Consider the following 24,403-nt stretch of genomic DNA (forward strand, 5'->3'; position numbering starts at 1 on the left):
CCCGATCTGGAGTGTGCTGGATCGGTTTCTTGTGTTCATTGAGTCAAAGGTTTCCTTCCCTCTGTGCTCCTCACACGTGGTTACACGGATCGGCTCGGACCACTCCCCCTTCTCTTTTCGGGGGAGGATCAGCTCCCTAGTTCGAACCGTTTACACTTTGAGAACTTCTAGCTACTTTAGCCTAGGTTCATGGAAGCGGTCTAGTTAAAGTGGGCCACCTCAACCACCTATCTTCCATGCGTCTTTGCTGCGGTGGATGATTGGCACCATTGTGCCAAAGTTTTTCCCCAACTCATGTCTAGCCATGGTTCCATTGTGAGGGATGAACTTCGGTAGCATATGGTCACTTTCGTAGGCTATGTTTAGATGCTAAATGTGGCGTCTGACTTGGTTGGTCTTACTGCTGACGACTGGCTTCAGTGGTACATTCTTTAGGCCACCTTATGGAGATCTACAAGGATGAGGAGACTTTCTGGCGGGAGTGGAACTACCAAAACTGGATCTTGAAGGGGAAGCTAACACTGCCTACTTTCATGCCATCACGAATGGGTGACATCGGAAGTGCTCCATCCCATGCCTCTGAGAAGAGGAGCTTCTCTTGGAGGATGTCAAAGATATCTCCACCCACATTGAATCCTTCTATAAGGAGCTCTTCACGACGGGACCCCACTCTCAAGTTGCGTTAACTGGCTGGGGCGGTCTCAGCTGACAAGAATGCCAGCCTCACCTTCACATTCTTTCCTAAGGAGATTGGCCGGGCGATTATGGAGATGAAGCTAGTTCGGTTCTCGGTCCGGATGGCCTTCTGGCCACCTTCTTCGGGAAGTACGAGGAGCATCTTTAGGCGGTGATTATGCCCATATTCTAGGTATTCTGTAGTGGTACTTTGGACATGTCTCGCATGAATTTTAGTGTGACTACCCTCCCAAGTTAGTGGGTGCCATGGACATTCGACACTTTAGGTCGATCAATGTGATTAACATCCTCCAACGGATCTTCCCCAAGTTATGTGCAACGAGATTTGCCTTAGTGGTGACACCTCACACATCCTTACCAGTTGGACTTCCTTGAAGGGTGCTCTATACATGATGAGATTTTGTTGCTTCATGAGATTATTCATGAGGTTAAGGTTCAAATCCAAAGGGGCGTGTTCCTTAAGCTAGACTTCTAGAAGGCATATGACCGCTTGGACTGTTCCTTCGTCCTCCAAGTCTTAGAGCGGAGTGGGTTCGATGATTGTTGGATTTGTGGGATCATGTAGATCATCATCACTGGTATCACTTCTATCAATATTAATGCAAAAATATTTATGTCATTTAGGTCTTCACTAGGCGTAACATTGGGGATCACATTTTCCCCCTCTTTCACCTTGTGGTGGACACCCTGTCGGCTATCTTAGAGAAGGCTAAGATTGATAGCCACATCTCTAGTGTGGTTGGGCATATTATCCCCAAGGTGGGGTACCTAGAGGTGGGGTGACCGATCTCCACTATGCAGATGACACCATGATCATGGTGGAGGGGTAGAACTTCATATTATCAACCTTAATTCATCTTACTTTGTTTTTTCCATGTCGGGCCTCAAGATCAACTTCGATAAAAGTGAAGTTATGGTTATTGGTTACCTGCCCGAGGAGCAATAGTGAATTGCGGATAGCCTTAATTGTAAATTGGCCTATTTCCCAGTCACCTACCTAGGGATGCCATTCGATGACACTAGGACCTTGATCCGGGACTTTGACCTGCTAGAAGAGTAGGTTAAGGCAAAGGTGGAGCTGTGGCATGGGAGGTTCATCTCCAAGACAAGCAAGTACATGCTCATCGACTCTTGCCTCTCCAGCTTCCCCATTTATATGATGGTGGTCTATATCCTCCCGAAGGGAGTTCATAGCGCCTTCAATAAGGAGTTGTCGCGCTTCTTTTGGCAAGCAGCCAATGATCGCCAGGAACAACTCGCTCTTTGTGAGTACCTTGATCCAAGAACTAAGAATATCTACCATCCACACCATGTACTCTCGTTGGAGGAGGAGGCCGCTGAACAACAGATGTCGACGCTACTGCCTTGTTTGTATACCTCTTCTTAATAAATGGCACCACTCCTCCCGTGTTTTCCTAATGAAAAATGCGAGATAGGGGCCTCCCGATCATCATCATCGTCGTGAGTAGGTATCACCATAAACTCTAGCTCTCATACAAAGCAACCATCAATACATTCTAAAAAGGAAGTAAGTGGAGTATTATCTCATCTCGATGGTATGAATTTCATATCGAGGGCTTGGACTTGGAAAAATCCTCATCTCATGTGAACCCATCTGGATTCTCTTTGCATGTGCTGCCACATATTTGCTATTGCTGGTAAATTACACCGAGAGTTTGGGGTCATAATTTTGGGATGCTCGTGGAAGAAAAATATTCTATGGCGTTATTGTCACACAATTATCTTTGGCGTACAGTGAAGTGGGTTGATGTTTGCTTCCCTAAGGACCAGGGTTCTAGGTATAGCGATGTCTTGGCATATGAATGTGTCCATTATACTGAGGTGGGTGTGGCATATTGTCGGTGTCAAAACCGGCGGATCTCGGGTAGGGGGTCCCGACCTGTGCGTCTAGGCGGATAGTAACAGGAGACAAGGGACACGATGTTTTTACCCAGGTTCGGGCCCTCTCGATGGAGGTAAAACCCTACTCCTGCTTGATTAATATTGATGATATGGGTAGTACAAGAGTAGATCTACCACGAGATCAAAGAGGCTAAACCCTAGAAGCTAGCCTATGGTATGATTGTTGTTCGTCCTACGGACTAAAACCGTCCGGTTTATATAGGCACCAAAGAGGGTTAGGGTTACACAGAGTCGGTTACAATGGTAGGAGATCTACATATCCGTATCGCCAAGCTTGCCCTCCACGCCAAGGAAAGTCCCATCCGGACACGGGACAAAGTCTTCAATCTTGTATCTTCATAGTCCAGGAGTCCGGCCAAAGGTGATAGTTCGGCTATCCGGACACCCCCTAATCCAGGACTCCCTCAGTAGGCCCCGAACCAGACTTCAATGATGATGAGTCCGGCGCGTAGATTGTCTTCGGCATTGCAAGGCGGGTTCTTCTCCAAATCCTGTGTACCTGTTTGAATAGCATCCGGCTTCTTGTAAATATTGCGCTCCTCGGCTTCCACGCCCAATAATGGCCATCTTCCACGTGTCGAATGAATGCGAAAAGCCAGTGCATTTTTACATTAAACCCCCCTAGCCACGCAAATGAGCTGCCTATAAAAGAGACAAGGATCTAGATCCGAATCACACCATCCTCCCTTCGCGAGCATTCATCAGAGTGCATCTGACAGAGATCCATTCCTTCATGGACAGTCGACGAGGCTCCTCCTCTCGCCCTTCCAGCCCCCAGCCTGGAGATTGGGAGAGATGCTCTGTCCCGCACATCAAGTTAGTGGCGCTCCAAACCAAGGGATTTCTTCCCCCAGCCTTCATGGTTCCGGTTCGAGCCGGACTCACCACCTATGTGGGCGGAAAGGAAGCGGAGAGCGTCCCCAGCCCCTCCAAAGGAGAGCGGGTGTGCCTAGTCTCTTATTTGATAAGAGGGCTCGGATTTCCAATTCATCCATTTCTACGGGGGCTCCTGGAGTTCTACGGCCTCCGGTTGCACAACCTTACGCCTGCCTCTATTCTGCATATTGCGGGCTTCGTGGCCCTTTGCGAGCTGTTTTTGGGCATCGAGGCTCATTTTGCGCAGTGGGAGAAGCTGTTCTGCCTTGTACCCCATTCTCTAGAGGGGTCAATATATCAAGTGGGCGGAGCCGAGCTATGGCGCATTGCCGGGACCGGATATCTACCCGGAACCCCGAAGAAGGCGTCCGAAGACTGGCCTTCGGAGTGGTTTTATATAGAAGATGTCCCCCTGCCGGACCCTGTTCGGATCGACCACCCTGAGTTCAATAATGCTCCTTTGAAGAAACGCCTAAGCTGGCGTCCACGGAGCCCTCAGAAGGAAAATGACAGGGATGTCCTTTACCTGATGAGCCGGATAAGGTTGTTGGCTCATTCCGGACTGATCATGATCGGGGTCATGGCCACATGCATTATGCGGGGGGTGCAGCCGCTCCAGTATAGAGGCCACCCCATGTGGGATTTCAACGGGGAGGACGATGCCACCCGCTGCGGCCGTAAGGGGCCGGGATCGGTGGCCGATCTGGTGAAGATCTTGTCCGTGTTATACAAGGGAGAAGAGGAGGAATTTCTCCGCATCAATCCACAGAACGAATTTTCTATGCACAATCCCCCGAGCTGGGTAAGCGGATATTTCTTTTTGCCTATCCGATCCATATTCCCATAGTCAAGTATCTCATTTTGTGATTTCGGCGCAGGAACTGCGCCAGGCCGTAAGGACATAAACAACCCGCCTCCACAACCCAAGGATCCGGAACGGTTCCTCGATCTGACCTCTCAAGAGGATCCAGACATATCAGTGGAGCTGATTGATGGGGTATTTCACCAACTGAGCATTGATAATGCCTTGGTCACCATTACGGCTGATGACCCCAGAATATTTCCAGCCTCACAGGTAATTGAGACCAAAGTCCCAATACTTTGGAAATTACCCATCCGTGCTTCTTTTTGATCACCGTATACCGATGACGTTTTGCAGGGGGCTCCCTTGAGGCGGAAGGCCGAGCCCGCGGCGGCTAGCCAACAAGGGGCAGCACGACCCAGCAGGCTAAAAAGAAGTGCGTCCCAGATTGAAACTCCGGCGCAACGGTATGGCATGTCACCTTACTCTCAGGCTTTATTCCTGGGAGACGTACTAACGCTCGTGCTTTTTTAGAAAAAAGAGCGCTCGCCGGACTGTATCCGGAGAGGTTGCCAATCAATCCTCCACTCGCCAGGCTCCAAAGGCAGGTCTAGAAGCGGAGGCGAACACGAGGCATGCGTTGGATGCTCCTCCGACAGAGGATGCCGACAGGTTATCTGCCACCAATTCCAAAGTGGAGAGTGCCATGAATCACAAGCGTCGCCGGACAATTCTTCGCGACGCGTGTTTCTCCCCAGAGGCATTGAATGCCTTCAATTCGGGAGATGCGCACCTCTGTGCTGCTCAAAATGGTCTAGCCAGAGCCACGGAGCAGTATGTAAAAGACATACGGGTGAGAAAATTTGACAGTTATATGTGCTAGTAGCCCCCGAGACTTGAAATAGTTAGAATAACTGATTTAAGGATCATTTATTATGTAGGATCTTACAGAAAAGAATACCCAACTGTCCCAGGAGCTGGAGGAGTGCAAGGCCCAACTTGAGGCCGCACTAGCCGCAGCGGGGGAAGCCAAAGAAACCCCCTCTGGTAATATATGCTTCAAAAGATAAGTAGCTTGTGAAGTGCGGCGTGTGTAGAGGTCTGACAATAATATTGCAGATGGCACCGGGATAGATCCGGAGAAGCAACATCTCATGCACCGATTAAAGGCCGGCGAGAATGTGCTTACAAGGGTGAGGCAAGAGAAAAATAATCTCCAAGATGCCAACACCCAGCTGGGTGAGGAACTAAAGGATGTTCGTGGCCAGCTGTCTGACTCCGTTAAGGAGAATCGGCGGCTTCGACGCGTCATTTTTAGTAAGTGCTTAAACGAACTTTTGAAAAAAAAATCGGCGAGGAAGTCGACTAACAGAGTTATATCTGTAGGTATGCTCACAGGCCGTCCTGCAGAGGAAATGCCCGGTTCTACGGGTGACCTTCTTCCCGAGCTCTTACAACTGCACGAACGAGTTCGACAGGTGATGAAAGGCGTCGCCCAGGCCTTGTGGCCATCTCTCTCCCCGCCCGAAGGCCTTGGAGAGCTTGCAGAGAGGCTTCAGGGAGCACGGCGGCGCTTCCGATTATGGAAGATATTGGCCTGCCGTCAGGGCGCCAGGGAAGCCTGGGCCATGGTGAAGACGCGGTACACGAAGGCTGTCCCAAATCACATGGCCGAGGTCGGACCTGCGAGGCCCGATGGGAAGGAGATTCCCGTGAGCTTAGTGTACGACCAAGTAGAGTTGGCCGCAAAGTATTCCCAGCAGGACTGTAAACTAGACAACCTATTAGATGGTATTGAAGAGGAATACAATCAGTCGGATTGACTATGTAATTAAAGATGACATGTAAGATGCCTTCTAGCCAGATTGTAGATCATTTGTCATAGCGAACCTTTTCGCTTCAACCTCGGGACCCAATAGTCCGGAGTGTGTCCGAATACCCTCACGGTTATGTAAGAACCGGGGCATGCATGGAGACCAGGCGTAGGGGTCATTAATGCTTTATCAGACAAGTGCCCAACTAGTTATGTTATATTACATGGTTAGTAAGAAACATCTTCCAGGGAGAATAGTTCCGTTAGGGGTTCCTTTCCGTGGGAGGCATGCCCTAAAGTGCATGTCCGGACTACGAAAATAGCAGAAAAACATCTGGGGGTAGATAAATAAATAGGTAAGAAATCGTCTTTTAGTTCACCGACCGAATATTCTCTTAAGGATGCTAGCTTTTGACTTCACCCAGTCTGAGGTACACATCCGGCTGACCCGGCAGTAACAATCGCAGAGGTGCTCCCTTTACCGCCTAGCCGAACAATCGGGAGCGTAGGGGTAAGCACAGGAGCCAGGCAACCCAGCTTGGCCAAAACTTAAGGCATATCAATGCATATAATCGTGAATAAAAGGTACGTGCGGAAGTGTGACACATGTGTTGGGCATGAAGCTCGTATAGATAAACTTCTGTTAAAGAAGCCCCCAGGTATAATGAGCGCGGATAGCGCGTCAAGTGTTTGCGAACGATGCGCGAACAAGCTTTCAAAGGCTGCAATAGAAAAGGAGGGAGAAGGAGAGGAACAGAAGACAGCTAATATAAAAATGTAGACGGAGGAAGGAGACGAATTCAGAATCCGGCGCTAGGCGTAGAATCTTCGGAGACGGGCTGCATTCCATGGGTTCGGCTCGAGTAGGTTATCCAACGCATCTCGCAGATGGTACGCACCACCGGTCAGGACTTGGTCGATGATAAAGGGACCTTCCCATTTGGGCTTGAGTTTGTCCTTTTTCTTGTCCGGCATGCGTAGAACTAACTCGCCAATGTTGCTTTGATATCTTCGAGCTTGTTGTTGATAAAATGAGGAACGGGCTTTTGCCACATCCCGCTCCTCCTCCAATGCGTCCAAACTGTCCTGCCGATCGAGCTCGGCTTCTCTTTCTTCGTACATGCGCACGCGTGGTGAGTCATGAATTATGTCACAGGGCAGAACTGCCTCTGCGCCGTATACCATAAATAATGGTGTAAATCCGGTGGTGCGATTTGGAGTGGTCCGCAGCCCCCAGAGTACGGAGTCGAGCTCCTCTACCCAGTGCATATTAGATTCCTTGAGGACCGCACTAATCTGGGTTTGATGCCGCTCATGATTAGACCATTTGCTCGCTCGACTTGACCGTTAGTTTGAGGGTGATAGACTGAAGCATAGTCGAGCTTGATGCCCATGTTTTTGCACCAGAGTTTGACCTCGTCGGCCGTAAAGTTCGTGCCGTTATCAGTGATGATGCTATGGGGGACGCCATAACGGTGTATGACCCCTGATATGAAGTCTATCACCGGTCCGGATTCGGCCGTCTTAACAGGTTTGGCCTCTATCCATTTGGTGAATTTAGCCACCATGACCAGTAGGTATTTTTGCTTGTGGGCTCCTCCTTTAAGGGGTCCAACCATGTCAAGCCCCCAGACCGTGAAGGGCCAGGTTATGGGTATAGTTTTGAGGGCGGTGGGTGGCATGTGGCTTTGGTTAGCAAAGAGCTGGCAACCGACGCATTGTTGGACTAAGTCCTGAACATCTGCCCGTGCCATCGGCCAATAAAATCCTGTGCGGAAGGCCTTGCCTACAAGGGCCCGGGCTGCGGCGTGGTGCCCGCCGAGTCCGGCATGAATTTCAGCCAGAAGGTTCCGCCCTTCCTCTTCGGAGATACACCTTTGAAGGACTCCGGTTGTGCTTTTCTTGTAAAGCTCTCCCTCATGGACTTTATAGGCTTTAGATCGCCGCACTATGCAGCGGGCCTCGTTTTGGTCCTCGAGAAGTTCCTGCCTGGTTAGGTAGGCTAGGAATGGTTCCATCCATGGGGCAATGACTGCCATTATTACGTGGGCTGAAGATGTTACTTCGTTGGCAGAACCACCAATTGTGTCAGACTGTTCGACATCGGGCAGTGCGGTTGGGTCCGGGTTGTTATTTCCGGAATCTCCCTCCCATAGTACGGATGGCTTGAACAGCCTCTCTAGGAAGATTTTGGGAGGGACGGCATCGCGCTTTGCGCCAATGCGTTCCAATACGTCTGCTGCCTGGTTGTTATCCCGGGCTATATGGTGAAATTCGAGCCCTTCAAATCGAGCTGACATTTTTAGGACGGCGTTGCGATAAGCTGCCATTTTCGGATCCTTGGCATCGAAGTCTCCATTTATTTGGGATATCGCGAGGTTCGAATCCCCGTGTACCTCTAGGCGTTGAATGCCCATGGAGACTGCCATCCGGAGGCCGTGTATAAGGGCCTCGTATTCAGCCGCGTTATTGGAGTCCGTATACATTATCTGGAGTACGTATTGAACCATATCTCCGGTTGGGGACGTCAAAACGACGCCAGCCCCCAAACCGGCCAACATTTTGGAGCCGTCGAAGTGCATTATCCAGTTGGAATATGTGTTGTACTCTTTAGGGAGTTCGGCTTCAGTCCATTCGGCGACGAAGTCGGCCAAAACTTGTGACTTAATAGCTCGCCGTGGCTTATAGCTTATGTCGAATGGGAGGAGCTCAATGGCCCATTTGGCAATCCGGCCCGTTGCATCGTGGTTGTTTATAATGTCGTTAAGAGGTACTTCGGAGGCTACTGTCATCGAACACTTTTGAAAGTAGTGTCGCAGCTTCCGGGATGCCATGAACACCGCGTACGCTATCTTTTGATAATGCGGGTACCGTGACTTGCATGGAGTTAGGACAGTGGACACGTAGTAAACTGGTTTTTGAAGGGGGAACTTGTGTCCGTCCGTTTCTCGTTCGACAACAAGCACTGCGCTCACAACTTGATGAGTTGCCGCGATATATAATAGCATTGGTTCGCCCGTGTTGGGTGCGGCCAGGACCGGGTTTGTTGCCAATATAGCTTTTATTTCTTCGACTCCAACCGTGGCGGCATCCATCCACTCGAAGTGTTCGGTGCGTCGGAGGAGGTGGTAAAGAGGTAACACCTTTTCTCCTAAACGGGAGATAAAGCGGCTTAGAGCCGCCACGCATCCCGTCAATTTTTGTATTTGCTTGAGGTCCTTTGGGATATCCAGTTGTGACAGAGCTCGGATCTTGGCTGGGTTTGCTTCAATTCCTCTACCGGATACAATGAAGCCCAAGAGCTTTCCGGCTGGAACACCGAAAACGCATTTTTCCGGGTTAAGCTTAATGTCATATGTTCGGAGATTATCGAACATGAGCCTCAAATCGTCTACTAGAGTTTTGACGTGCTTGGTTTTGGCGACCACATCGTCTACGTATGCCTCCACTGTTTTGCCGATCTGGTTTGCCAGACATGTCTGAATCATGCGCTGATATGTTGCGCCGGCGTTTTTGAGCCCAAAGGGCATTGTGTTGAAGCAGAATGGGCCGTATGGGGTGATGAATGCCGTTGCGGCCTGGTCGGGCTCTGCCATCTTAATTTGGTGGTAGCCGGAGTAGGCGTTGAGGAAACACAATGAATCGTGTCCTGCGGTAGCGTCGATAATTTGATCGATGCGGGGGAGTGGGAAGGGATCCTTTGGGCAAGCCTTGTTGAGGTCCTTAAAATCGACGCATAGGCGCCAGGATTTGTCCTTCTTTGGTACCATCACCAGGCTTGCTAGCCAGTTCGGATATTTTATATCTCTGATGAATCTGGCCTCCAATAATTTGGCTAGCTCCTCTCCCATGGCCTCTCTCTTGGGTTCGGAGAAACGCCGAAGAGCCTGTTTGACTGGCTTGAATCCTTTTAGGATGTTTAGGCTGTGCTCGGCCAGCCGGCGTGGGATTCCTGGCATGTCTGAAGGGTGCCAGGAAAAAATGTCCCAATTTTCGCGTAGGAATTCTCGTAGTGCAGCGTCTACATCAGGGTTTAATTGTGCCCCGATGGAGGCCGTTTTCGTGGGGTCCGTTGGATGGACTTGGAATTTGACTATTTCGTCCGCTGGTTTAAAGGAGGTGGACTTGGATCTCTTATCGAGTATCACATCGTCCCTATGCACCATGGAGCGCAGCGCAGTGAGTTCTTCGGCTGCTAGGGCTTCGGATAGTGCCTCAAGGGCCAGTGTGGCTGTCTTATTTTCGGCGCGGAGCGCTGTGTCCGGGTCACTAGCAAGAGTGATGATTCCATTGGGCCCGGGCATTTTGAGCTTCATGTACCCGTAATGGGGTATAGCTTGAAAAATTGTGAATGCCTCTCGCCCTAATAGAGCGTGATATCCGCTGCTAAACGGGGCCACTTGAAACGTGACCTCCTCGGACCTGTAATTATCCGGCGTGCCGAATACCACATCCAGTGTGATTTTTCCTGTACAACATGCTTCCCGACTGGGGATTATTCCTCTAAAGGTTGTGCTGCTTCGCTCAGTGCGGCTCCAATCTATTTCCATTTTTTGGAGGGTTTCCTCATAAATGAGGTTCAATCCGCTACTGCCGTCCATGAGTACTTTTTTGAGGCGAAAGCCTTCCACTATTGGACTGAGGACCAGTGCGGCTGGTGCTCAGGCTGTTCGGAATTTAGGTTCGTCACTTGCATTGAAGGTAATAGCCGTGTCACTCCATGGGTTTATTGTTGCTACATGGTAGACTTCGGCAAGGCTGCGGAGTGTTTGTTTCCGCATATTATTTGATGCGAACGTCTCGAAGACTGTTAATACCGTACTGGTATCCTTGGGCTGATGCTCTGGAGCTAGAAGCTCTTCGCCACTTTTGGCCACCTGCCGTAGTATCCAACATGCTCTAAGGCTATGAGTTGGAGTGGCGCCCGCTGTACTATGAATTTTGCAGGGTCCGTTGAGCCATCCCTCCAGTACGGTTCCATGCCCTATGGAGGGTTTTTGCTTTTTGGTATTTAACCCAGGTGCCTGGCGATGATGCACCCTCTTATTTCGGACTGGGGTTGTATTCAGGGCCGGATTGTCCCAAAAATTGATTTGGGTTTTCCAGGCGCTTTCCATCTCACAGTACTTTCGTACTATGGATGCCAAGTCAGCGAAGCGTGTAATTTCACGACGACTTACGGCGTTGAGGATTCCCTTGTCCGTGCAATTATTGCGAAAGAATGTAATCGCGTCCTCCTCACGGCAGTCCTTTAGCCTGTTCATAACCAGGAGGAATCTGGCCGAGTAATGGTGTACTGTTTCTATGGGCTCTTGCCGGATTTGGGATAGATCGCTTATGCTTGGGTGGGCGGGTGGAATTAAATCCGAAACCCCGTCCAATCTCAGGCTCAGGGGCCAAGAAGTTTCCGAATTCGGAAGCTTGGTTTCTTGGATGTTGTCCAATGCATCTGGCCTGCTGCCTGACTTTAGGTTCAGGGCTTGAGCTACGTCCTCCCCTCCATGGGAATCCGGCATGCAGGGATCGGGAATACGGACATAGCTAGTCCTTAAAATAGAGGAAGGGTCGCTGTATTGCTCCTCAACCACGGCAATGTGGTGGGTAACCTGGGGAGAATTGATCTCTCTTAGATCGGTTTTGAGCCCAATCTGATCGTAGTCTGTCGCGACTCCCAGGGCGGTGATGCGATCCAAGAGCTCGTTTAAGGAAGAGAGCTCCATCGGATCTAACTGCTCGGCGAGTTCTGAGCTAACGTGAAGATTGCTTTCGATGACCCGAGAAGTCATCATCGGCGCGGTGGCCGGACAGGCAGTCATAAGGAAACCGCCTAGCTGGAGAGTTTGGCCGATAGCCAAAGCTCCTTTAGCAATAGTGCCGTCTTTAAAGACGATACATGGCATCCTTCCTGATGGCGACGACACATAGGAACTCTCAATGAAAGCACCAATGTCGGTGTCAAAACAGGCGGATCTCGGGTAGGGGGTCCCGAACTGTGCGTCTAGGCGGATGGTAACAGGAGACAAGGGACACGATGTTTTTACCCAGGTTCAGGCCCTCTCGATGGAGGTAAAACCCTATCCTGCTTGATTAATATTGATGATATGGGTAGTATAAGAGTAGATCTACCACGAGATCAAAGAGGCTAAACCCTAGAAGCTAGCCTATGGTATGATTGTTGTTCGTCCTACGGACTAAAACCGTCCGGTTTATATAGGCACCGAAGAGGGTTAGGGTTACACAGAGTCAGTTACAATGGTAGGAGATCTACATATCCATATCGCCAAGCTTGCCCTTCACGCCAAGGAAAGTCCCATCCGGACACGGGACGAAGTCTTTAATCTTGTATCTTCATAGTCTAGGAGTCCGGTCAAAGGTGATAGTTCGGCTATCCGGACACCCCCTAATCCAGGACTCCCTCACACATCCTTAGGGATAAGGGGGCCTTTGACTTCAGCTTATAAAATCCAAATACCGGGAGGGTCTCCCTCTCCTGGCATGTGATCGGTGGGAGGGGTCCTAGTTCTGGAAATTACTCCAGTCGATCAAGAATGGGCTACACTTGGGTATCGGTATCTTCATAGGTGACGGTGAGGGTACCCTCTTCTGGCTTGAACTGTGGCTCAGTCGGAACTCGTCACAGGCCAAATTTCTGTCCCTTTTTGGGATTTGATCATATTGGATGCTTTTGGTTTTCTTAGTGGCCCACAATGGGAATCGAAACATCCTGTTCCAATGAACACTTGGCCCCAAGGAAACCTTAGCTTGGATTGAGTTGTGTGTAATTCTTCCACCATTGCTACCAGGGTCCTCGAATGTTGTGTCATGACAACTCGCCATCTCTGGGCTCTTATATGTCAGGTCGGCATACTGTGCCCTTTGCCAACGCCAACCCTTGCGTGTACCGTCCACTTGTGAAAATCTTCGCAGCCTATGAATATAAAAATATTTGTTTGGCATCTCCCCCGTGATCGCCTCTGCTCAAGTATGGAGGTGGCAAAACGACATGGGGCGCGTGATGGACTTTGTCTTTTTTGCATTGTTTTCGAGACTGGGACCAACATTTTCTTCTCTTGTCCCGGTGCCTTCTTGGCCTGAGTGGCAGGTGTTGGAGAACGTAGTAATTTCAAAAAAATGCCTACGCACACGCAAGATCATGGCGATGGCATAGCAACGAGAGGGGAGAGTGTTGTCCACGTACCCTCGTAGACCATAAGCGGAAGCGTTATCACAACGCGGTTGATGTAGTCGTACGTCTTCACGACTCGACCGATCCAAGCACCGAACGTACGACACCTCCGTGTTCAGCACACGTTCAGCTCGATGACGTTCCCCGGGCTCCAATCCAGCAAAGCGTCGGGGATGAGTTCTGTCAGCACGACGGCGTGGTGACGATGATGATGTTCTACCGGTGCAGGGCTTCGCCTAAACTCCACGACGATATGACCGAGGTGGAATATGGTGGAGGGGGGCACCGCACATGGCTAAGGAACGATCCGTAGATCAACTTGTGTGTCATGGGGTGCCCCCTGCCCCCGTATATAAAGGAGCAGGGGGGAGGGGGCGGCCGGCCAAGGGAGGGCGCGCTAGGGAGGAGTCCTACTCCCACTGGGAGTAGGATTCCCTCCTTTCCTAGTCCAACTAGGAGACCTTCCATGTAGTAGGAGTAGGAGAGAAGGAAAGGGAAGAAAGAAGGGAAGGAAGGAGGGGGTGCGGCCCCTCCCCCTAGTCCAATTCGGACTAGGCCTTGGGGGGGGGGGCGCGGCCTGCCCTAGGCAGCCCTTCTCTCTTTCCCGTATGGCCCAATAAGGCCCAACACTTCTCGCGGCGAATTCCCGTAACTCTCTGGTACTCCGAAAAATACCCGAATCACTCGGAACCTTTTCGAAGTCCGAATATAGTCGTCCAATATATCGATCTTTACGTCTCGATCATTTTGAGACTCCTCGTCATGTCCCCGATCTCATCCAGGACTCCGAACTCCTTCGGTACATCAAAACTCATAAACTCATAATAAAACTGTCATCGTAACGTTAAGCGTGCGGACCCTACGGGTTCGAGAACTATGTAGACATGACCTAGAACTGTTTCCGGTCAATAACCAATAGTGGAACCTGGATGTTCATATTGGCTCCTACATATTCTACGAAGATCTTTATCGGTCAAACCGCATAACAACATACGTTGTTCCCTTTGTCATTGGTATGTTACTTGCCCGAGATTCGATCGTCGGTATCCAATACCTAGTTCAATCTCGTTACCGGCAAGTCTCTTTACTCGTTCCGTAATACATCATTCCGTAACTAACTCATTAGTTACAATGCTTGCAAGGCTTAAGTGATGTGTATTACCGAGAGGGCCCAGAGATACCTCTCTGACAATCGGAGTGACAAAACCTAATCTCGAATTACGCCAACCCAACATGTACCTTTGGAGACACCTGTAGAGCACCTTTATAATCACTCAATTACGTTGTACGTTTGGTAGCACACAAGGTGTTCCTCTGGTAAACGGGAGTTGCATAATCTCATAGTTGTAGGAACTTTATATAAGTCATGAAGAAAGCAATAGCAACATACTAAACGATCAAGTGCTAGGCTAATAGAATGGGTCAAGTCAATCACATCATTCTCCTAATGATGTGATCCCGTTAAACAAATGACAACACATGTCTATGGTTAGGAAACATAACCATCTTTGATTCAACGAGCTAGTCAAGTAGAGGCATACTAGTGACACTATGTTTGTCTATGTATTCACACATGTATTATGTTTCCGGTTAATACAATTCTAGCATGAATAATAAACATTTATCATGATATAAGGAAATAAATAATAACTTTATTATTGCCTCTAGGGCATATTTCCTTCAGTCTCCCACTTGCACTAGAGTCAATAATCTAGTTCACATCGCCATGTGATTTAACACCAATATTCACATCTGTATGTGATTAATACCCATAGTTCACATCATCATGTGATCAACACCCAAAGGGTTACTAGAGTCAATAATCTAGTTCACATCATTATGTGATTAACAACCAAAGAGTACTAAGGTATGATCATGTTTTGCTCGTGAGAGAAGTTTAGTCAACGGGTCTGTCACATTCAGAGCCGTATGTATTTTGCAAATATCTATGTCTACAATGCTCTGCACGGAGCTACTCTAGCTAATTGCTCCCACTTTCAATATGTATCTAGACCGAGACTTAGAGTCATCTAGATTAGTGTCAAAACTTGCATCGACGTAACCCTTTACGACGAACCTTTTATCACTTCCATAATCGAGAAACATATCCTTATTCCACCAAGGATAATTTTGACCGCTGTCCATTGATCTACTCCTAGATCACTATTGCACTCCCTTGCCAAGCTTAGTGGTAGGGTATGCAATAGATCTGGTACACATCATCGCATACTTTATAGAACCTATGGCTGATGCATAGGGAATGACTTTCATTCTCTTTCTATCTTCTGCCATGGTCAGGTTTTGAGTCTTACTCAATCTCACACCTTGTAACACAGGCAAGAACTCTTTCTTTAACTGTTCCATTTTGAACTACTTCAAAATCTTGTCAAGGTATGTATTCATTGAAATATTTATCAAGCGTCTTGATCTATCTCTATATATCTTGATGCTCAATATGTAAGTAGCTTTGCCAAGGTCTTTCTTTGAAAAAACTCCTTTCAAACACTCCTTTATGCTTTGCAGAATAATTCTACATTATTTCCGATCAACAATATGTCATTCACATATACTTATCAGAAATGTTGTAGTGCTCCCACTCACTTTCTTGTAAATACAGGCTTCACCGCAAGTCTGTATAAAACTATATGCTTTGATCAACTCATCAAAGCGTATATTCCAACTCCGAGATGCTTGCACCAGTCCATAGATGGATCGCTAGAGCATGCACATTTTGTTAGCACCTTTAGGATTGACCAAACCTTCTGGTTGCATCATATACAACTCTTCTTTAAGAAAACCATTAAGGAATGCAGTTTTGACATCCATTTGCCAGATTTCATAAAATGTGGCAACTGCTAACATGATTCGGACAGACTTAAGCATCACTACAGTTGAGAAAATCTCATTGTAGTCAACACCTTGAACTTGTCAAAAACCTTTTTGCGACAAGTCGAGCTTTGTAGATAGTAACACTACTATCAATGTCCGTCTTCCTCTTGAAGATCCATTTATTTTTTTATGGCTTGCCGATCATTGGGCAAGTCCACCAAAGTCCACACTTTGTTTTCGTACATGGATCCTATCTCAGACTTCATGGCCTCCAGCCATTTTGCGGAATCTGGGCTCATCGTCGCTTCCTCATAGTTCGTAGGTTTATCATGATCTAGTAACATGACTTTCAGAACAGGATTAGCGTACCACTCTGGTGTGGACCGTACTCTGGAAGACCTACGAGGTTCTATAGCAACTTGATCAGAAGTTTCATGATCATCATCATTAGCTTCCTCACTAATTGGTGTAGGAATCACTGAAACTGATTTCAGTGATGAACTATTTTCCAATTCAGGAGAAGGTACAATTACCTTATCAAGTTCTACTTTCCTCCCACTCACTTCTTTCGAGAGAAACTCCTTCTCTAGAAAGGATCCATTTTAGCAACGAATATCTTGCCTTCGGATCTGTGATAGAAGGTGTACCCAACAGTTTCCTTTGGGTATTCTATGAAGACACTCTTCTCCGATTTGGGTTTGAGCTTATCAGGATGAAACTTTTTCACATAAGCATCGTAGCCCCAAACTTTAAGAAACGACAACTTGGGTTTCTTGCTAAACCACAGTTCATATGGTGTCGTCTCAACGGATTTAGATGGTGCCCATTTAACGTGAATGCAGCTGTCTCTAATGCATAACCCCAAAACGACAATGGTAAATCAATAAGTGACATCATAGATCGTACCATATCCAATAAAGTGCGGTTACGACGTTCGGACACACCATAACATTGTGGTGTTCTAGGTGGCGTGAGCTGTGAAACTATTCCACATTGTTTTAATTGAAGACCAACCTCGTAACTCAAATATTCATCTCCACGATCAGATCGCAGAAACTTTATTTTCTTGTTACGATGATTTTCCACTTCACTCTGAAATTCTTTGAACCTTTCAACTATTTCAGACTTATGTTTCATCAAGTAGATATACCCATATCTGCTTAAATCATCTGTGAAGGTCAGAAAATAACGATACTCGCCACGAGCCTTAATACTCATTAGTCTGCATACATCAGTATGTATTATTTCCAACAAGTTTGTTGCTTGTTCCATTGTTCCGAAGAACGGAGTTTTAGTCATCTTGCCCAAAAGGCACGGTTCACAAACATCAAATGATTCATAACCAAGTGATTCCGAAAATCCATCTTTATGGAGTTTCTTCATGCGCTTTACACCGATATGACCCAAACGGCAGTGCCACAAATAAGTTGCACTATCATTATTAACTTTGCATCTTTTGGCATCAATATTATGAATATGTGTATCACTACGATCGAGATCCAATAAACTATTTTCATTGGGTGTATGACCATTGAAGGTTTTATTCATGTAAACAGAACAACAATTATTCTCTGACTTTAAATGAATAACTGTATTGCAATAAACATGATCAAATCATATTCATGCTCAACACAAACGCTAAATAACATTTACTTAGGTTTAACACTTATCCCGAAAGTTTAAGGAGTGTGTGATGATGATCATATCAATCTTGGAACTACTTCCAACACTCATCGTCACTTCCCCTTCAACTAGTCTCTGTTTATTCTGTAACTCCTGTTTCGAGTTACTAATCTTAGCAACCGAACAAGTATCAAATACTCAGGGGCTACTATAAACACTAGTAAGGCACATATCAAAAACCTGTATATCAAATATACCTTTGTTCACTTTGCCATCCTTCCTATCCACCAAATGTTCAGGGCATTTCCGCTTCCAGTGATCATTTCGTTTGCAGTGTAAGCACTCAGTTTCAGGCTATGGTCCAGCTTTGGGCTTCTTCGCAGGAGTGACAACTTGCTTGTCTTTCCACTTGAAGTTCCCTTTCTTTCCCTTTGCCCTTTTCTTGAAAGTAGTGGTCTTGTCAATCATCAACACTTGATGCTCTTTCTTGATTTCTACCTTCGTCGATTTCAATATCACAAAGAGCTCGGGAATCGTTTTTGTTATCCCTTGCATACTATAGTTCATCACGAAGTTCTAGTAACTTAGTGATGGTGACTAGAGAATTCTGTCAATCACTATCTTATCTGGAAGATTAACTCCCACTTGATTCAAGCGATTGAAGTACCCAGACAATCTGAGCACATGCTCACTAGTTGAGTGATTCTTCTCCATCTTTTAGCTATAGAACTTGTTGGAGACTTCATATCTCTCAACTCGGGTATTTGCTTGAAATATTAACTTCAATTCCTGGAACATCTCATATGGTCCATGACGTTCAAAACGTCTTTGAAGTCCCGATTCTAAGCCGTTAAGCATGGTGCACTAAACTATCAAGTAGTCATCATATTGTGCTAGCTAAACGTTCATAACGTCTGCATCTGCTTCTGCAATAGGTCTGTCACCTAGCGGTGCATCAAGGACATAATTCTTCTGTGCAGCAATGAGGATAAACCTCAGATCACGGATCCAATCCGCATCATTGCTACTAACATTTTTCAACACAATTTTCTCTAGGAACATATCAAAATAAACATATGAAAGCAACAACGCGAGCTATTGATCTACAACATAATTTGCAAAATACTACCAGGTACTAAGTTCATGATAAATTTAAGTTCAATTAATCATATTACTTAAGAACTCCCACTTAGACAGACATCTCTCGAGTCATCTATGTGATCACGTGATCCAAATCAACTAAACCATAACCGATCATCACGTGAGATGGAGTAGTTTTCAATGGTGAACATCACTATGTTGATCATATCTACTATATGATTCACGCTCGACCTTTCGGTCTCCGTGTTTTGAGGCCATATCTGCATATGCTAGGCTCGTCAAGTTTAACCTGAGTATTCTGCGTGTGCAAAACTGGCTTGCACCCGTTGTAGATGGACGTAGAGCTTATCACACCCGATCATCACGTGGTGTCTGGGCACGGCGAACTTTGGCAACGGTGCATACTCAGGGAGAACACTTCTTGATAATTTTTAGTGAGAGATCATCTTAAAATGCTACCGTCAATCAAAGCAAGATAAGATGCATAAAGGATAAACATCACATGCAATCAATATAAGTGATATGATATGGCCATCATCATCTTGTGCTTGTGATCTCCATCTCCGAAGCACCGTCGTGATCACCATCGTCACCGGCGCGACACCTTGATCTCCATCATAGCATCGTTGTCGTTTACGCCATCTATTGCTTCTACGACTATCGCTACCGCTTAGTGATAAAGTAAAGCAATTACAGGGCGTTTGCATTTCATACAATAAAGCGACAACCATATGGCTCCTGCCAGTTGCCGATAACTTCGGTTACAAAACATGATCATCTCATACAATAAAATATAGCATCATGTCTTGACCATATCACATCACAACATGCCCTGCAAAAACAAGTTAGACGTCCTCTACTTTGTTGTTGCAAGTTTTACGTGGCTGCTACAGGCTTAGCAAGAACCGTTCTTACCTACGCATCAAAACCACAATGATAGTTCGTCAAGTTAGTGCTGTTTTAACCTTCGCAAGGACCGGGCGTAGGCACACTCGATTCAGCTAAAGTGAGAGAGACAGACACCCGCCAGCCACCTTTAAGCACGAGTGCTCGTAACGGTGAAACCAGTCTCGCGTAAGTGTACGCGTAATGTCGGTCCGGGCCGCTTCATCTCACAATACCGCCAAACCAAAGTATGACATGCTGGTAAGCAGTATGACTTGTATCGCCCACAACTCACTTGTGTTCTACTTGTGCATATGACATCTACGTATAAAACCTGGCTCGGATGCCACTGTTGGGGAACGTAGTAATTTCAAAAAATTTCCTACGCACACGCAAGATCATGGTGATGGCATAGCAACGAGAGGGGAGAGTGTTGTCCACGTACCCTCGTAGACCATAAGTGGAAGCGTTATCACAACGCGGTTGATGTAGTCGTACGTCTTCACGACTCGACCGATCCAAGCACCGAACGTACGGCACCTCCGTGTTCAGCACACGTTCAACTCGATGACGTTCCCCGGGCTCCAATCCAGCAAAGCGTCGGGGATGAGTTCCGTCAGCACGACGGCGTGGTGACGATGATGATGTTCTACCGGCGCAGGGCTTCGCCTAAACTCCGCGACGATATGACCGAGGTGGAATATGCTGGAGGGGGGCACCGCACACGGCTAAGGAACGATCCGTAGATCAACTTGTGTGTCATGGGGTGCCCCCCTGCCCCCGTATATAAAGGAGCAAGGGGGAGGGGGCGGCCGGCCAAGGGAGGGCGCGCCAGGGAGGAGTCCTACTCCCACCGGGAGTAGGGTTCCCTCCTTTCCTAGTCCAACTAGGAGACCTTCCATGTAGTAGGAGTAGGAGAGAAGGAAAGGGAAGAAAGAAGGGAAGGAAGGAGGGGGTGCGGCCCCTCCCCCTAGTCCAATTCGGACTAGGCCTTGGGGGGGCGCGCGGCCTGCCCTAGGCAGCCCTTCTCTCTTTCCCGTATGGCCCAATAAGGCCCAATACTTCTCCCGGCGAATTCCCGTAACTCTCCGGTACTCCGAAAAATACCCAATCACTCGGAACCTTTTCGAAGTCCGAATATAGTCGTCCAATATATCGATCTTTACGTCTCGACCATTTTGAGACTCCTCGTCATGTCCCCGATCTCATCCGGGAGTCCGAACTCCTTCGGTACATCAAAACTCATAAACTCATAATAAAACTGTCATCGTAACGTTAAGCGTGCGGACCCTACGGGTTCGAGAACTATGTAGACATGACCTAGAACTGTTTCCGGTCAATAACCAATAGTGGAGCCTGGATGTTCATATTGGCTCCTACATATTCTATGAAGATCTTTATCGGTCAAACCGCATAACAACATACGTTGTTCCCTTTGTCATTGGTATGTTACTTGCCCGAGATTCGATCGTCGGTATACAATACCTAGTTCAATCTCGTTACCGGCAAGTCTCTTTACTCGTTCCGTAATACATCATTCCATAACTAACTCATTAGTTACAATGCTTGCAAGGCTTAAGTGACGTGTATTACCGAGAGGGCCCAGAGATACCTCTCCGATAATCGGAGTGACAAAACCTAATCTCGAATTACGCCAACCCAACATGTACCTTTGGAGACACCTGTAGAGCACCTTTATAATCACCCAGTTATGTTGTGATGTTTGGTAGCACACAAGGTGTTCCTCTGGTAAACGGGAGTTGCATAATCTCATAGTTGTAGGAACTTTGTATAAGTCATGAAGAAAGCAATAGCAACATACTAAACGATCAAGTGCTAGGCTAACAGAATGGGTCAAGTCAATCACATCATTCTCCTAATGATGTGATCCCGTTAATCAAATGACAACACATGTCTATGGTTAGGAAACATAACCATCTTTTATTCAACGAGCTAGTCAAGTAGAGGCATACTAGTGACACTATGTTTGTCTATGTATTCACACATGTATTATGTTTCCGGTTAATACAATTCTAGCATGAATAATAAACATTTATCATGATATAAGGAAATAAATAATAACTTTATTATTGCCTCTAGGGCATATTTCCTTCAGCAGGCCCCGGGCCTAGGTGAGTTCCTGGATGTCCGGCCAATTGTACCGGTAGGACGAGGTGCCTCTTCTGGTTAGTGTTCGTGGCGATTATCTAAAGCCTATGGACTATATGTAGCAAGATGGTTATCGAGCGAGTCTTTTTGAGACGTGCTTCTGACTTTGTATTTTTTTGTTTTGCAATAGTGCCATCCGCTATGTAGGCAGCAGGACAGGGACCAGCTAGACAACATGATTGATGATCTTTTGGTGGTAGGCCTCCCTCACACTTCACCCCCTAGTCATTGATCTTCTGCCTCTAAGGAGTCATGTATTGCCTTTTCTTTTGCTTTTGGGTGTGTTTGTGTTATTGCCCAACAGAACTCTTTTTTACTTTCCTGCAATTGAACTACTTGTATGGATGTGGTGGTTGCTTTATTTATGAAGCGGATCGAAAGCCTATTTCAAGAGTGTATTGATTATTCTTAAGGTTGCTTTCATGTGTCAGGAGCACTAGGGTTCTGTTCGTCATTGATCTAATCTGATTTTTTTCGAGCAGATGCACCTATGGGCCGAAATCACTATTCTGACCCTTTTTAAAAAGTTAAGCATGATCTGGCCCACGTTTCAATTTTTTTATGAATGTAACCCTTTTCCTACTGCCATGGCCGATAGCGGTAGGGTACAACTAGGGGCCTCGCAGTGCAAACAGAGTCCTATAGCTGACGTGGATTACTTCCCTACTGCCAGGGCCATCGACAGTAGGCTGTAATACCCTACCACCATCGGTCCTGGTGGTAGGGTACAAAACAGGTAAAAGAGGAGGGGGATAGCTGGCGGGTCCCACCTACCAAACCAGCCCACATCTCCTCCTCCTACCTCATAGAATAGCAGCACCGACCCTCTCTCCTCCCCTCCACCCCCTTGGATCTCCTTCGATTCTACACCAGTTTTGTAGATCGAGATGCCTCCACGACAAGGAAGGTAACCTCTTGCTATCCCTCCTATTAGTTTTTGTAGAAATATTGTATTTTTGATGCATTATTTGTAATTGACTGATTGATGAGTAGGTTAGTAGTTAGATGGTTGGATGTGGATGGATGGTTTGATTCATATGGATGCATGCTTGGATATAAATGGATGGTTGATTAATATTGGATATAGATTCATTCATATTGAATAAGTTGATCATATTGCATAGATGCTTATTATGTGTTGGTTCAAATTGGATATTGGATATTTTGTGTTAATTCATATTGGATAGATGTTTATTTTATGTTTATTCATATACATATTTTTTTTATTTTTCAATGTTGTGGACAGATAGATTCAAATTGATGAATGAATATGGATGGATGGTTGTTTGCTTTAGTAATGTTGTTAAGTTGATCAATATTGATAAGTCAAAATTCATTTTTGTGTCATATTCATAGCGGATAGTTTGTTAGTTGTGGATAGATGCATATATGTTTTTTCTGAATTTGTGTTGGAAACAATTTATTTGAATTGGCAATTGTTTGAGAAGGGCTCTTGAAGATGCCAACGGCCCTTGGTACACTAGGCTCGACCCTGCCTTCGACAAGGGCCATCGTGCACACTCAATCGAGAATGGAGAGGTACGTTGTCATGCACATGATCAAATGCATGCAACCTTTTCTGTTCTTTACAAAAGAAAAGTCATTGATTATTTTGACTGAAATGTTGGCAAATGTTGCATCCAGTGCATATGAGGGTTCACACGAAGGCCTGCGAGATGGAGTACTACATGTGGTACAAGCCGTACTTCCAGAGGGCCGGGTTGCTGCCATTTGTGCTCTTGTTCAATCGTGCGCCACTGACGATCAACCAATCGGTTCTCACAACCCTGCTTGGCCGTTGGCGGCTGGAGATGCACACTTTCCATCTCCCTTATGGGGAGATGACGGTGACACTCGAGGAATTCGCCATGATCACTGGCCTACCGCTGCACGGCAAGGCTCTCATAGGCTTAAGGATGGCAACTTTATCCATGGACATGGATATCCATGAATATCCGACCTGAATGGATAGGGTTTGGATATGCTTTTGTGTCCATAGGCGGTGCCCAAACCCGACCCGATTGTTCGTGGGTAGGGCATGGATATAATCTTGTACCCATGGATATACCCAAACCCGACCCGATATAATGACTTAATGGGAAAAAATCTGCTACCCCTGCCCCATGTTCACATCTCCCACGGTAATTTTACACTTTTTTTATCTAAAACATGCATAAGAAATTACACAATCCCCATCGTAACTTTTATAAGTTGATAGTCAATCCCGTCCGAAACATACTCCAACACCCCTTCCCTTATTTTTATTTCCTTCTTAAATGACTCATCATTCTCATCTATTAGAAAAATACTAAATGATATTAGGTTGTTACTGGATGTTGACTTACCATAAGTGAAGCCTAGCCTGCCACGAGGTGTAGAATGGAAGAGTTTATGTTAATATTGTGTTAAGTATTATTTACATGTCTCGAGAGGACCCAATGGATATCCAGTGGATATGGATATCCATCGGCTTTGGACATGGACATAATTTTTCACCCAT

The 24,403-nt window shown here is 46.7% G+C and overlaps 1 protein-coding gene across 2 annotated transcripts in view; it reads left to right on the forward strand.

Annotated features, from left to right (window-relative positions):
* Positions 1-24,014, forward strand: part of LOC123068288 (cysteine-rich receptor-like protein kinase 6) — a 29,506-nt gene extending 5,492 nt beyond the window's left edge. The window contains exons 2-5 of one of the 2 annotated variants that reach the window (XR_006431683.1): positions 21,835-22,099; positions 22,386-22,810; positions 23,352-23,442; positions 23,548-24,014. The gene's annotated coding sequence lies outside the window, so the exon portion shown is untranslated. Of the gene's footprint in view, positions 1-21,834; positions 22,333-22,385; positions 22,811-23,351; positions 23,443-23,547 lie in introns of those variants that run through there. The other variant, XM_044490821.1, reaches the window with a different exon arrangement.
* The last annotated feature ends 389 nt before the right edge of the window (positions 24,015-24,403 follow it).

This window comes from Triticum aestivum, chromosome 3B (assembly GCF_018294505.1).
Source record: "Triticum aestivum cultivar Chinese Spring chromosome 3B, IWGSC CS RefSeq v2.1, whole genome shotgun sequence".
Taxonomy (NCBI): Eukaryota; Viridiplantae; Streptophyta; class Magnoliopsida; order Poales; family Poaceae; genus Triticum; species Triticum aestivum.